Genomic DNA, 13,824 nt, shown 5'->3' with positions numbered 1-13,824 from the left:
ATGATAGGTTAATCAAATCAGCAGGGAAAACCCTGTGGTGGTGCTGATGGAGAAGATACTGTATGTCATTCAATCTGGTAATCATTGCAAATGGCAGCTCTGGGACAGTGAGACGTATTAATACAGCAAGAAACAGAACAAGTGTGCTGGAGCTTTCCAGCTACTCTCCACTTAAAGAACATTTTGTGAGAGTCAGACATAGAGATAAATAAATATATCTCCTGAGCCTCCAAACCAAGCGCTGAATTAAAGGGTCAAAGAAAGGCAGAAATGACTCAAACCTCTGTGTAGGCTCCAGATTAGAAGGAAGTCATGGGAAGGCAAGGAAAATGTGTTTTACATTTTTCTTAAGAAACATTTGCCTGGCATTTGTGTGCCTACATCACCATCTGTAGTATCTCTTTCTGTTGCCACCCAGATTTCCATTCACTGATTTATTTAACCTCAAATTGTGAAACTAACACAAATATAGTCATTGTCCATGCTGTAATAGAATTAAGAACCTGAATATAATCCCTGCATTTTAACAAGATTTGTTACATAGCTTTGTGTGGTTGTCCACTTCTCCCCATAGCAGTCCTGAAGGCTGGTGAAAGTGCAAGATCAGATTTTTACAGCTCATAAATAAAATGCTTGTGGTACTTAAATGATAAGGCTGTAGCACAACGAAGGAGCCACAGTTTAAGTTTGCTCTCCATCTTCACGGTTCCCTTTGTGAATACAGAAGGCAGGAACAGGTGATATCACATCCCTGAATCTGCAGCCTATTCTGCTGGATGGGAGATGCTCAGGGTACACAGCCAATGAAACATGTTCTTAAAATGCATGTCACTTGTCCCACGGGAAAAAGGAGCTGGAGGCAATGCTTTACCAGGGCAGTTTGCTTTGTTTTTCATGGATCATTTTATTTGCACCACCACTTTTAATAAACGTACTCTCAATTTATGAATATTTGCAGGTATTTTGAGACTGCTTCTGCCATAGATGGTCAAGACATACTGTGATAAAACAGGTACAAGGAAGCCACAGCACAACAAAGAAGTTGCATTATTCTGATGCCTTTTATAGTATCTTTTCTTAAGTTCTGTTGCTCTTGCAATGGCATATGCTGATCTCAACACGAAGGCTGGAAACTTGGTTTCGCTGAAGCCAACACATTAGCACAGGAGGTGCAAGCTTGGGGCTTTAACTTCATTACTCCACAGAATATCGGTGCCAACCTGCATAAATCACCCCAAGTTTCTCTCCATTACTGCAGTCCAAGAGGTAGGTTTTCCTGCACTATGCCCACACACAGCCCTGCAGGAGACTCCGTCACACTGCGCCTGCTGGCTTCTGCATGAAGCACATAAAGGAGGTAAATGCAGAACAGGCATCAGCACTTCAAAGTGCAGTTTAGTAACAGTGATCATAGGCACCTAATAGTTAATCTCTCTCTCTCTGTCTTTCTCTTCCCACGACTTGGCATACGCACCTGTAGAAACGGGAGGCTTTTAAACACAATCTGCCATCAGAAACAGCGCTTGCAGAATTGTCTCCACAGTTAATTGTGACTTTACTGCTTTCAAATGGAAAATAATAGAATCTAGAGCTCATTTGTAGGCACATTTTTTGTGATTTCAATGTTTTGTGCTTGCAAGAGATTGTACCTGCACATTTTTGGATCCAAACATTCCTACTGACTTAGGAAATGGCCACAAACTTAGGCGCAGGCTTGGGTCAGCGTGGTGCAAGGGCTTCATAAGTGTATTTTGTAAAATAGCACACAGTAGGTGAGGCAAATGACAAGAGCATCAACAGAGACCTGCAAACACTTCTGGTGGAGCTTGTTTTCAATGGATTTGTGTCCCACGTTAAAGTTTCTGGCATTTGCTGAGATAGGAGCACCAAACTAAGCTCTCTTGTGGCTGCAGCATTTGCAGCACTTTTCATCTTTGTTTCTCCAGTTTCTGGGAACAACTCAGCACATGCTGCAGCCTTGAAGGCAGTAACAGAAACCCACACCACCACAAGGCCAGCTGTTTCCCTAAATCTTGGGGGAACTTTTTATTATTGATTCTTTCTGATGGATTCAGCTGCAATTGGCCAAAGAGTTTGGATGCAATTGGGAAAATGAGCCCAACAGCGAGCATTTCACAGCATAAACTTCAGATTAACAAGTGAACCTGTATGAAATATTTTAAAATGTGCATAGGATCACATGAAGGATTCTGAATTTAATAGTTCTTGTTTGAAAAAAAGCTGATGACCTGACCTTACCTGTAAGACGCATGCAAAGCCTGGCTTATAACATTTGCTATGGTTTTATGTATATTCTCATAGTATTCTGGAATGAAATGAAAGCTATAGCAAACCTAGCTGTATGTGAAAATATGACAGTCCTGAATATTTTATTCACCTGCAGTTGGCACCTGAGTATGTAGGAACCCCCCTCATATTTTTTGATGACAAAAGATCGATGATGTGCCACTGCTCCAGACTGTTTGGTGTTGGCACCAGTCCTGACGGCTCTTCTTTGAGGAACATTGCTGTAGTCATGACGTGAAGTGAAAAGAAAATGTTATAGCGTGCAAAGTAGCACCGGCACTGGACTCTCTGAAAGGCCGGATGCTGTGACTCATAAAACCATATCACAGAACGGTTTGGGCTGGAAGGGCCCTTAAAGCCCACCCAGTGCCACCCCCCTGCCATGGGCAGGGCCCTCTTCTCCACCAGCCCAGGCTGCCCCCAGCCCCATCCAGCCTGGCCTTGGGCACTGCCAGGGATGGGGCAGCCACAGCTCCTCTGGGCAGCCTGGGCCTGGGCCTCACCGCCCTCTGAGGGAAGAATTTTTCTCTGAAAAAAAAAGAGAGTTTTTCTCTAACATGGCCACAGTGTTAAATGTATAATAACAACATATTTGTGGAAAAGAACAGATTTTTAAAATAAAAATGGAATATATTTTGAAATTAAAATAACTTTTAAATATTTTGTAGGTATAAATTTTCCTTTTGATCAGCACTAATCACTAATACTTGAGCGCAAAAGCCCAGATGGCTGCATACATTCCTGACATTTCTTCTTCAAGACAAATATTTAAATGTCAAGATTCATCACTTCCACATTACATTGTTTCTGACAGTATATTCCAGTCCACAAACGACCGAAAAACTATTGCAAAATCTAATAACTGTAAGTCCTACTAACACATATCTCAGTACGCCTGCACATCCAAAGTAAACTTCTGTCGCAATGTAGAAGCTGTGCGTTAGCTGTTTAAGCACTCGGAGTGAAGAGATGTAGCAGACTGGAAGTTGTTTAATGGTAAGACTCAGATCAGCACTGTTTGCTGTTCCGAGTTTCTGTTTTTAGAGTAAATCCTGTGTGATGGAAGCGCGTGCCATGTTCTGCCATACCAGCAGCAGTTCAATAAACGCAGGTTCTACAGACATCTGTTTTCTTTCCCCAAAATGACCGTGCGAGGTGGGACAGCGAACAGGTGCCTGGGCAGTAGGAGAGGGAACCACAGGACTGCTACGTTATTGCTTTAGGAAGCTTTCTCTAAGCGCACGCAAGCCAGCCCAGGTCACGAAAGCCAACCTAAGGAACCTGAAGATGTGCAGGGCTTGTTTGAAGGTGAGGTTTCTTTTCTTTGTAGAAGGAGGAAAAAGAGAGGGCTGGGAGGAGAAGGCTTGCTGTTAACTTGGCAGCAGCCTTGTGAAGTGGACCTTGGAGGGGAGCTACTTCTCCCCAGGGGCCAAAAAGGCCTCTACAACTGGGTTAGTTCCAAACTAGTGTGTATGTAGAGGGAACTTGAGGCCGTTTCTGTCTCACTTTGTACGTAAGAAGCTGTAGATGAAGCTCTCTCCCTGTCTCATGAAGCCCGACCTATTCCACCCGGCCCAGGGCTGTCACAGAAGTGCTTATCTGTGGGTACCTACATATAGCTCTGCAAATTGTGAAGTAGGCTAGCTTCGTTTGGATTTGTTTCATTCTGAATTGCAGAAAGAGAGACTGCACTCTGCCTTCAGTTCCAATGAAACACCACAAAACCGGGCAGGGAGCGATGGATGTACAGGAGGGAGTTTAAGAAAGATGGACCTGCAGGACTTGGAGCAGAAGGGCAAAGGATCCATGAAGGGGATACACAACACAGGACAGGAGAAAAACAAGGCAGAATAATAATATTGAATAAAAAAGAATGTTTTAAAAAAACTCTGACAGCCTCCGGCCCCTGCACGGGAGGGGGCAGTGGCACCTCTGCCAGGAGCCCCTGTGGGCACCTCGCCAAGCAGACCTGCTTCTCCCGACCTTGTCAGGGGTGGGTTTTCAGCACCAAAGGTGAATTGCTTCCAGTGCCTGCACAAAATACTCAATTTCTTTCCTCTCGTTACCACTGAATGTCTATTTCCCTGTGTTTTGTAAAAGGCTCGGTAAGTAACTCCAACATTTTATTTCTCTTCAAGCATTACTTTAGGAAGAGAGGAATTCCTTGGAAAGAAAAATTTCAAAGCAAATACTCCTTTTCTCCTTTTTTTTTTTTTTTTTTAACTGCCCAGCAAAATACAGTAACGCAATATTAGGGAGAGAAGCAGTTATGACCTATTTTCAAAACTTTTGGAAGAAAAAAGACTGATGATCCCTTGACAGGTAGGCACACCTTTCTTCAGCCAACTTCTTTGCTTGAGATGAGAGTAAACTGATGCAAGCTTCTCTGCCTCCAAATCTGGATCGCAAAACAGTACGAATCTTTTCTCTGTGTTTGGAAGTAGGGTGAATTATACCCATGTATATACTGAAAAGTTGATGTATTTGAAGTTTTGCATGTGGATGTGTTAGATCAGCTTCTGACAGCTGAATCATGGGTATTAAAATAATGGCTCTGTAATTTGGTAACTCACAGCTGTAGTTTTCTTATCTTTCCTGCCATTTTACATTGTGAAGCAGAAGTGACTGGGCGTCAGAATTTGCAACAGGTTTCACACCCAAACATACCCATTTGTTGTACCTCACATTGTCAGAGAGGCCTGGGTGAATATTAAGAAAAAACATATTTAAAAAAAAATGTGGCTCAACTAAAATCGAGTCACTCTTTTCCTAAAGAATACAACAGGCACAAAATAAAATAATAATAAAAAAATAGTGACATAGCTGTTTCTAGCAATCCCAAAACAAGTAATGTTATCTCTCTGAAACACATATAACCCTCTCATACTTTCTGTGTATGTTTTAGGATGTCAGCTATGAAGATCTCAAGATCTCTGCTTTGAACAATAATGAGAGCTGAAACACAGTTCTTGTTATTTACTTTAATATCTGTATTATCTTTGTGAAATGTGGGTTGCATACCTTCTCTGTCCACCTCTCCCTAAGTAACACAAAGCATTTTTTTGATTACCAGCATATATCTCCTAAATGATCTCCACAGGTAACAACGATGAGTACAACCCCCCTAATGAAGTTTCTGGATTACTTCATACAATTTACAATTTGCTCCCTTCACGTTTTCTTTCCTTGTGTCTTTAGATCACCTCCCGTTCAGCCGTGGTGCCTACTGACAGTGAAGCCACATGCTCCCTGTATTAAAAGAGGAGTATCCCCACAAGTGAGCAGAGCTTTAGCATAATGCCAAGGCGGCATCATGGCATGCATGTCCCTGCCTTGATGCAGGCTCCGGAAGACAAACATTTCATATACAGCTAAACCCTGTGCCACCCACGGTGTCATATGGGGTTGCTGTGCATTACTGGTTTAGATCACATGCCCTCTGGAAATGCTCAGATACGGCGTCGGTTATACCATGCTGCAGCCTTTCCCAGTAATGCTTTTCAGATTTTATGTTGTGATCAAACCTGCACATGTTGAAACGTGACAGCTTCACTTCAAAAATATTTACATGTGCTTTTCATATCAAGTTTTGGCTCCCAGTTTTCTAGCAAGTAATACCTTTCCTTTTCACTTCCTTTGATTTCTTTTGCTTCCTACTTACCTGTCCATACCTGTTTCTTCAGTTTCTCAGCTCACGTCATTTTAACAATTTAGTCTCTCTGATTTGTACATATCTTCTGTTCATTCATGTATTTTTAACACCATTCTCCTTCTGCCATCTTTCCTTTCAGTGATTTCTCATTGTTTGTTATTCTCAGCATGCATTCCCATGTTTACTCCTATATCACCAGTTTCTTTCTGGTTCTGCCTTTCTTTTTCTTTCTCCATGCTTTTCAGGAACAGAGACTTGTGTCTTCCATAAGATTTCCATCCATACAATTTTTTGCTATCTGCTTTTCCAAATATTTCCTCTTCCTCCCTCATCTACACTCTCTTTACACTACTGTTATCTATTTCTTGCACCTTTCTAGATACTTTCCCTTTTCTTCCCTCCCCTCTACAACTTCTCACACATTCCCCACTTTGAGACAAAACAGTATCTGAGAAATGAAGGTATCTGAGCACATCCACAAACAACATTTTATTCAGCTTTTAGAGAGTCAGCTTCTCAGGGAGATCAATATTTATGGTGTATCCTTCATACTAATACTACTATGAACTGTAGGTGTTACAGACAAAATCTGCTGGGAAAATGCAGCTTCATTCACTGCATTTTTTTATTTGGAGGGCTATTTCCCCTCCCAGCACTCCCCATCCCGTTGCCTTGAAAGCAGCAGCGCCCCAGTGATGCTCAGACAGGAGCCCCCTCCCACAGGTGGGCTCAGTGATGCTCCCATTTGCACCTGTGTGATGCAGACACACAAATGCTTCTTTTCTTACCATGTGCTACTTTAGATTTCAAACCTGCCTGAAAGGATCAGCAGACGGACTGCCACATCCAAAAATACTCAGGATCTTGGAAAGCCAAATGTATTTTTCTTTTTCTTTTTTTCCTACTTTTTTTTTTTTAATGCAGTTGATTTCAGGACTAGCATTACCCTTTGGCCATTTACCAGACAGACTGTACATTGTACTCATGCTTTTCAGCATTGTTGCCCTCCTAGGATCACCATGGTATGCTGCATTAGCTATAATATTTACCACCTTGTCGGTCAGTCAGTAACAACAGGCTTGATGAAATGGGTCATTTGTTATTTAGCACAAATCACAGTCATTGGGGAGTCAAGCTGGGAGATGTTTATTTACTGAACTTTTATTGTTGAATGTGCACGGGCTCTCAGATAAACTTGTGGTTTTGAATAGTGACCATGAGATGGGGTGGGAAGGAAAGAGCTAGTTAAACTGATTCTCTTAAAGGAAAACTTTTAACCAATTTTGCCTGTGTAAAAAGGGTGAAAATGTAATTTTCCCAATCACAATTTAAGGTGCTTTTTCATGCCATTAGAACAAAGTAAACAAGGAATCCGGGTCAGCTATGTTATAACTCCATGTTAGTAAACTCAGATTAATTCTATATGGTTAAGACAGTGCATACACTATCACACTTCTGTTGTGAGTCAGAGAAGAGAGATTTTTGGGAATAGCAGGGGAAGCAAATGTCACAAGAAAGGAAAATGTTTCCTTTCCTTGTAGAATATTAGGATCTGGAAAAACATGTCAACAATGAAATGCTCTTTTCCTCCACCACATACGCTTTCTTTTTTTAACCAAATACATACAGTGTGGGTATTCAAAAGATTGTTTCCAGCTACAAAGTTGGTGGAGCAATTCACTGAAACTTCTGATGTTTCACCAAACAATGATCTGAGTATAATGGCCTCTTGATTTGTATTATTTTTTTGTAGTTTGTTTTTTCCCTCTTTTCCCTTGGGGGAAAAATGTAAAATGAGACAAAAAAGAAAAATTTGCAAAAAAAAAAAATAAACCTAATAAAATGAGCCCAAATGCAGGAAGAAAAAAAAATAATGCCACTGAATTAAAAAGTAAGAAACAAACCACACATTGATTTGTTGAGTACAAAAGTAGAATAAAATTTTTTAGCCATTCCTTCAGACAAGATTGCTTTACCATGATTCATAAATTTGTTTCAGCTGCCCACCCTGTTCAAAAGACACCTTGGATAACATGGAGCTGCCAGATCTTCCCCAGTATGCTGGGGTCTGGCCAGCACAGCCTCGCCAGGAACAGTCAGGGCACCACGATGCCCTGGTTTGTCAGCTATTTAAATTTAAAGCATCTCCCAGGCTTCTTCCAGCCCCTCCTGGACAAGCTGTAGCATTAAAGAATTGTCACAGGGATTCATCTCATACCTGCATGCAAAACTTTCTCATCCTTCTCCCCAGAACTTTGTGCCCTTGCTCTTGCTCGCCAGCAGCTAAACCACAGGCAAACATCCAACCCCAGCAGGAATTTTCAACCCTTACGTGATGTTTAAGTTCTTCTTCCCACCAGCTTTGGGAACAATATCTGGAGAAGGGCCCTTGGCAGCGGGAAAGTGAAGGAGACAGGCTGTGCTTGGGGAGGGTGCACACCTTGGTGGCAGGGAGAAGAGAAGGGGATGCCTCACCTGCTGCAGAACAACCCAGGCATGTGCTAGCATGGTGTTTCCATCCCACACTTGCGAGATTTCCCTGTTGTTTTTTGTTTTTTGTTTTTTTCCGAGAAGGCTGTTTGTTCACAGGTACAATTTTAGCTTGCAAATTTTTAATGACACAGAAATGTGCGCCTGAATACATTCTCATGCTTCCAGTGATTATGAGTTCGCAGGGTGGTGTCAACTACAAATGCCATGCAAATAGCTTCAGCTATTCAGCTCCGGTGAACAGTGGATGATTAAGGCTGCCCAAAAGAAAGAGAATAAAACCATTCCTCTTGTCATTTCTGAAGTTCAAGGGAGAGGAGAGCCACAAGTTTCGGTAAATGATCTGCAAGTGAAATGCTGCATGGCGAGCTTGTCAGCATGGATGTGCAGCAGGGTGGCGCGCCGCTGCGTGCCGCGTAGCATGGGGAGTTGCTAGGTTACCCCGAGAAGCAGGAATTCAGGGAACAAAGTACTCATATCTTTTTCGATTTTGAAAAATGAAATAGGTATTGACACAAAGTACAGTGTGGCACTGGAGCGATTTCATCGTGAAGAGATCAGAGGGAGGCAGCCTTTCATCTCGGTGGCTGCGGTTTGCCTCTGGTTGCGACTGGGACAGCGTGCTGGTGGGAGGATGCTGCTGCACCCCAGCAGCCCCAAAACCCCAAAGCTGCTGGGCAGCTGCTGCTCTCAGTCAAAACAGCTGGTCCTACAGGAACTTCTGCAGCCCCTGTGATGTTTAGGCCTTAAACAGGCAGGGAGGGGGGAGCTCCCTTTCATGCTAGGAAGAAATCTGACAGCTCTAGTGGAGGCTCTCAGCCTACTGGTGTTGTGCCTTGAGATTTGTTTTGGTCCTTATTGTCATCCTCCTGCTGCTCATAGATAATGCCACAGTTTACAGTCAGGTATTGTGTGAACTGAATGGTTTATGTCATTTGTGCATTAATGACTCTTTTCATAGGATTAATGATCCTATAGGATCCTACTGGAAGGCACTGGGAGCACTGGGGAGGGCAGGAGTCAGGGAAGTCCCTCATAAAGGCTGCCATTCCTCACATTTTATGCTTGGGATGATCAGAGGAACTTCCTCTGTGCATGGTGCTTCTGTTATCCTGACAGACCTACACCCATACTTCCATGCTAGGAGCACGTTTGTCCCTGTCAAATGAAGAGCCACTCAGAGTAAACAAGCTACACAATATTTTCATCTTTCAGTCCAAAGTGGCATGCATGTCCTCCAGCAATCCCACAGGGACTTCTCTGTCAGGTGAGGCAAAATGCCATCCTCTTGCAGTTAACCACAGCCCCAGCATCTCATTGTCAGTTTAGCAGCACTGCTCAGACCACGGTGGATGAGCTACAGGAAGGGCTTGGGGCTTATTTTATTGCTGATGCTTTTCACATCTGTCTTTTCAGATTGTCAGCAGATTTTATATTCTGTGAAAATGAATATAAAGGTTGAATAAAGGTTGTATTCTTGTGGATGGATTCTGATGACACCATAAATTACAAGGGCAAGCCCTGAAAAGTTTGTAAAACACCACCAGAAACCAAGGGTAAACTTACTTTTTATAATTTCAAAATGACCAGGACTTTAGTTTCTTTTACTATTTCTGTAAAACTTCAATCTGATTAAAACTGCAAGTATATGATATATCTAATTGTCAGAATTTTTTGGATTCCAGAAACAGATCTGAATTTACCTACAGAAAGGATTCTTCATAGGTATAGGTTTTAAAAATTAGGGCTGTAAGGATATCCTGTGATCCATATTGCTGCCTGAAGGCAGAGTTGACTACACGTATGTCTTTCCTTATACATGTTTTTCTAGCTTGGTCTTAAAAACCACTCATAATATTGGTTGGTATTTCAGCTTCCCGAGGCAAAACACAGATTTTCCAGTGTTTACCTGTTCTTAATATTCATTAGCTTTCCCTGATGTTTAAACTCAACCATATCTTTTATAACATGATATGAACTCAGAATTCCCATCTCATTTATAGCAGACAGAAAGGAGAGCTATCCCTTTCTTTCTTAAAGTTCTTTTTGGAATATTTAAAGATTATCAGATTCTTCTTAGTCATCTCTTCACTACAGTAAACTAATCCTCATTTTCTTCAACTTCCCCTCCTAGTTCATGTTTCCCAGAGCTGTTCAAGCTGCATCCTCTGCATTTATATCCTCTCACATTCTCCCTTTCTTCTTTCTTTATCCCATGCAACTTTGCACCTTAAAGTTTGCAGCCAACCTATAAATAACCGATGGCAGGTCCTCAGCTGGAGAAAATCTATTTTGCTACACAAATGGAATCAAGATGGCTTAAGCCAACAGTTACAACCCTTTGCTGTAAAGTGGGCGTGTAAGTGCTTGACAAGTGCTTTGAACTACAAGAGCAAGAAAGCACTGCAAAAGCAAGAATTGCTATTTCTTTTTCTGCTGTTGGTAATCATCACCCATCATACTCCATCTCTGTAATGATAAACCCAAATAAGCATCACTACACAACAGTGAAAATCATTTGGAAAAAAAATATATATATGTCTTCATACATGGGCTTCATTTGGATGTGTATTGGCCATGCACACGTTAGACAATGCCTTATGCACCTTTTCTCTTGTGTATGTCAGATGCCCACCAGCTCTGGTACTGAGGTATAAAAACCTGCTTAGATAATTAGGGATGGGTTACAAAAATTGAGAAATCAGCTCCAAAGCTCACCTCAGTGTAGTGGTGATGCTGATGCAGAGCACACATGAAGAGCTACACACTGCATCCAGGCCCATAAACCACTGCATTGCCACCACATGGCAAGGCTGCAGCCTGGTGCAGGTCTGTGACCTCCCCATGGTGGAGCAGGGTTGTCTTGGGCCACCCCAAAGCAAAACAAAAATGAGCTTTTTCCATAGTAAAGCCAAGTTAGAGTTGTGTTCTTCTTCCATAACTTCCCTTGGAATATTATTGCTATTAACCTTCCCTACCTCATGGAAGAATACTAGTGTTAGCTGTTTAGTTCTTTGTGTTTTATTGTTTAAGGCAATTTATGTCACATAATTCTGGGACACTAACCCAAAATAGACAACAATGGAAACATCTATTTTTAATCCCTTGATGTGTTACATGCTGTATTTTCTCCAGTACTGGCTTTATCTTTCTATTCAGCAGATAAAAACTAATTTGAAAACATTTTTCTAGAATATAGAGCATCAAATTATACCCTGGAGTCCAGAAAATCAAATTATTTTTTAATTTTAAAATAATTCCATTAAGAACTTGAATTATCTTGCAACACTAAATTTTCAGTAAGATTGTAGAACTACAACACAAAGTTTTAACAGAAAATGGGATTTGTGTTGCTTGATTTCAATTTTTTGTTTCTTTTTAATAGTTTTAAAGTGTCTTTCTATTTTAAGAAGAGGATTTGTAAAAATGGTATCATGGGGTGCATATTTTTCAACTCTCAATGACTTCCAGATCCAAATCTGATAACTTTAAAAGCAAAGAGATTTCTTTTTAACTCCTGTTTTACTCACCTGTTATGTTCCTTATGTCTGCAGAGTGCTTGACTTGTCCTTTGTAAGAAAAATGTTGCTCAAGGCAGCTGAAATGAAAGGATCACAGTATGTTGACTACTCCTTCTCCTGTCTTTCATTTCCTTCAGTGTTCACGGTCTGTGATGCAGCTATTTGAGTCAGTTTAATCTTTGCTTGTAAACATTTCCCTCGCTTGCAGCGAAGCTGCAGCACTCAGTGTTCTTCTTCAGAGAGATCTCGGGTGCAAGGTGAAGACTTTGCACCATCTGAAGGTTATCCAGAGCCTGTGAGGTGCCTGGGGAAGAGTTTCTGAGGCGTGCTACACCTGGCAGGTCCCCACCGTGTTTGTTTTGCAGTTGCTAGAGGCAGCAGATCACAATCTTCCTCTGGTAGAACAGATGTGGTGTTTGGTGAGAGGGCTATGACATGAACTCCAGCAGTCCTGCCACTCCTGGCCTAACCTGACAGTGGGCCTACAGTGACTGTGAACATGGTGTGAACACACCACCGGTTATACCAAGCTATGGAAGCCAAGCTTTGCTTTCCAGACACCCCACCACAACCCACTCCTCTTCACTGGGGCCATTCCCTTTCCCCTGTGCTGTGCACAAGGGTGAGTGATTGACAAAACGGGCCTACGGCAGCACCACTGCCATGACAGGCTCTGAGCCCGGTCAGAGAGCAGGCCCGGGTGTCACGCAGGGCCCACCTTCCCCTCCTATCTTTAGGTTGGATATTAGGAGAAATTTGTTTAAAGAAAGGGTTGTCTGGGATTGGAACAGGCTGCCCAGGGAAGTGGCTGAGTCACCACCCCAGAGGTCTTCAAGAATCGTGTAGATGTAGAACTTAGTAGCTTGGTTTAGTGGTGGACTTTAGTACAAGGTTAAAGGTTGGACTAGATGATCCTAGAGGTCTTTTCCAACCTGAATAACTCCTGTCCTGAGGTACCCGCTGCCAGCCTGCAGCACCGGCGTCCCTGTCAGGTAACACAGAGCTGTGCTTGCCCCAACACGAGCCACGATCCCTGGCTGGAAGAGCAGCAGCCAGTCTAGCCTTTTCTACATGAAAATCCACAACATGTGCCAATAACGCACAAACAAGAACACACTTTGCCTTTTAGCTTCAGGTTCACAAGCAAAAAAACAAATGGAGACCACAAGTAGGTCTAAAATGGAGATTTCCAGTGTAGCAGCGTGAGCATATTTGCCGTATGGATTCAGTCTCCTTGCTTTCTCCCTGCAAAAGCCAACTGCAGCCTTACCTAGCAACGACACAGGCTGTGCATGCTCATAAAGCAACCAAATGCAGCATTTCTGAAGTAAACAATTATAGCATTTCGATTATTGGAATGTGTCTCGCGTTCAGCATGACTGCCCTGCAGAGAAAAGCCTAAACACTTGCCTGCATCCATCTGACTGCACAAGGTGAGCACGCAGAATTTGTTCCTTCATTCCAGCTGGAAAGATGGTTTCATAACACCGTTCATCAGCTCCTGAAGATTTCCAGTCCCTTTGCTGTCAGGATTGCACACATTGTTCCTCCATTCAAGAGCCATATGTTGGCATCACAACTGTGCCAGCACTGCAGTAATGCCAGATCCCGTGAAATAGGCTTAAAAATGAAAACCTAGAAAATGTACAGAAAAAAAAAAATACATTAAGATATACCATGCAGATCTCTCAGAGTGAGTTTATTATGTTTTTCAAAATTAATAGGAGATGCAGGATAATAGATGGCCCAACAGTGACTACAAAGCTAAAACTATGTGACGGGCTCTGCTCATGTCATAAACAGTGAAAATACAGCTACATAGGTTCAAGCTGGGAATGAAGTCAACTGCATGGG

This window comes from Anser cygnoides, chromosome Z (assembly GCF_040182565.1).
Source record: "Anser cygnoides isolate HZ-2024a breed goose chromosome Z, Taihu_goose_T2T_genome, whole genome shotgun sequence".
Classification (NCBI taxonomy): domain Eukaryota; kingdom Metazoa; phylum Chordata; class Aves; order Anseriformes; family Anatidae; genus Anser; species Anser cygnoides.
The sequence above is the reverse complement of the archived record's forward strand: the minus strand, read 5'-3'. Positions refer to the sequence as shown.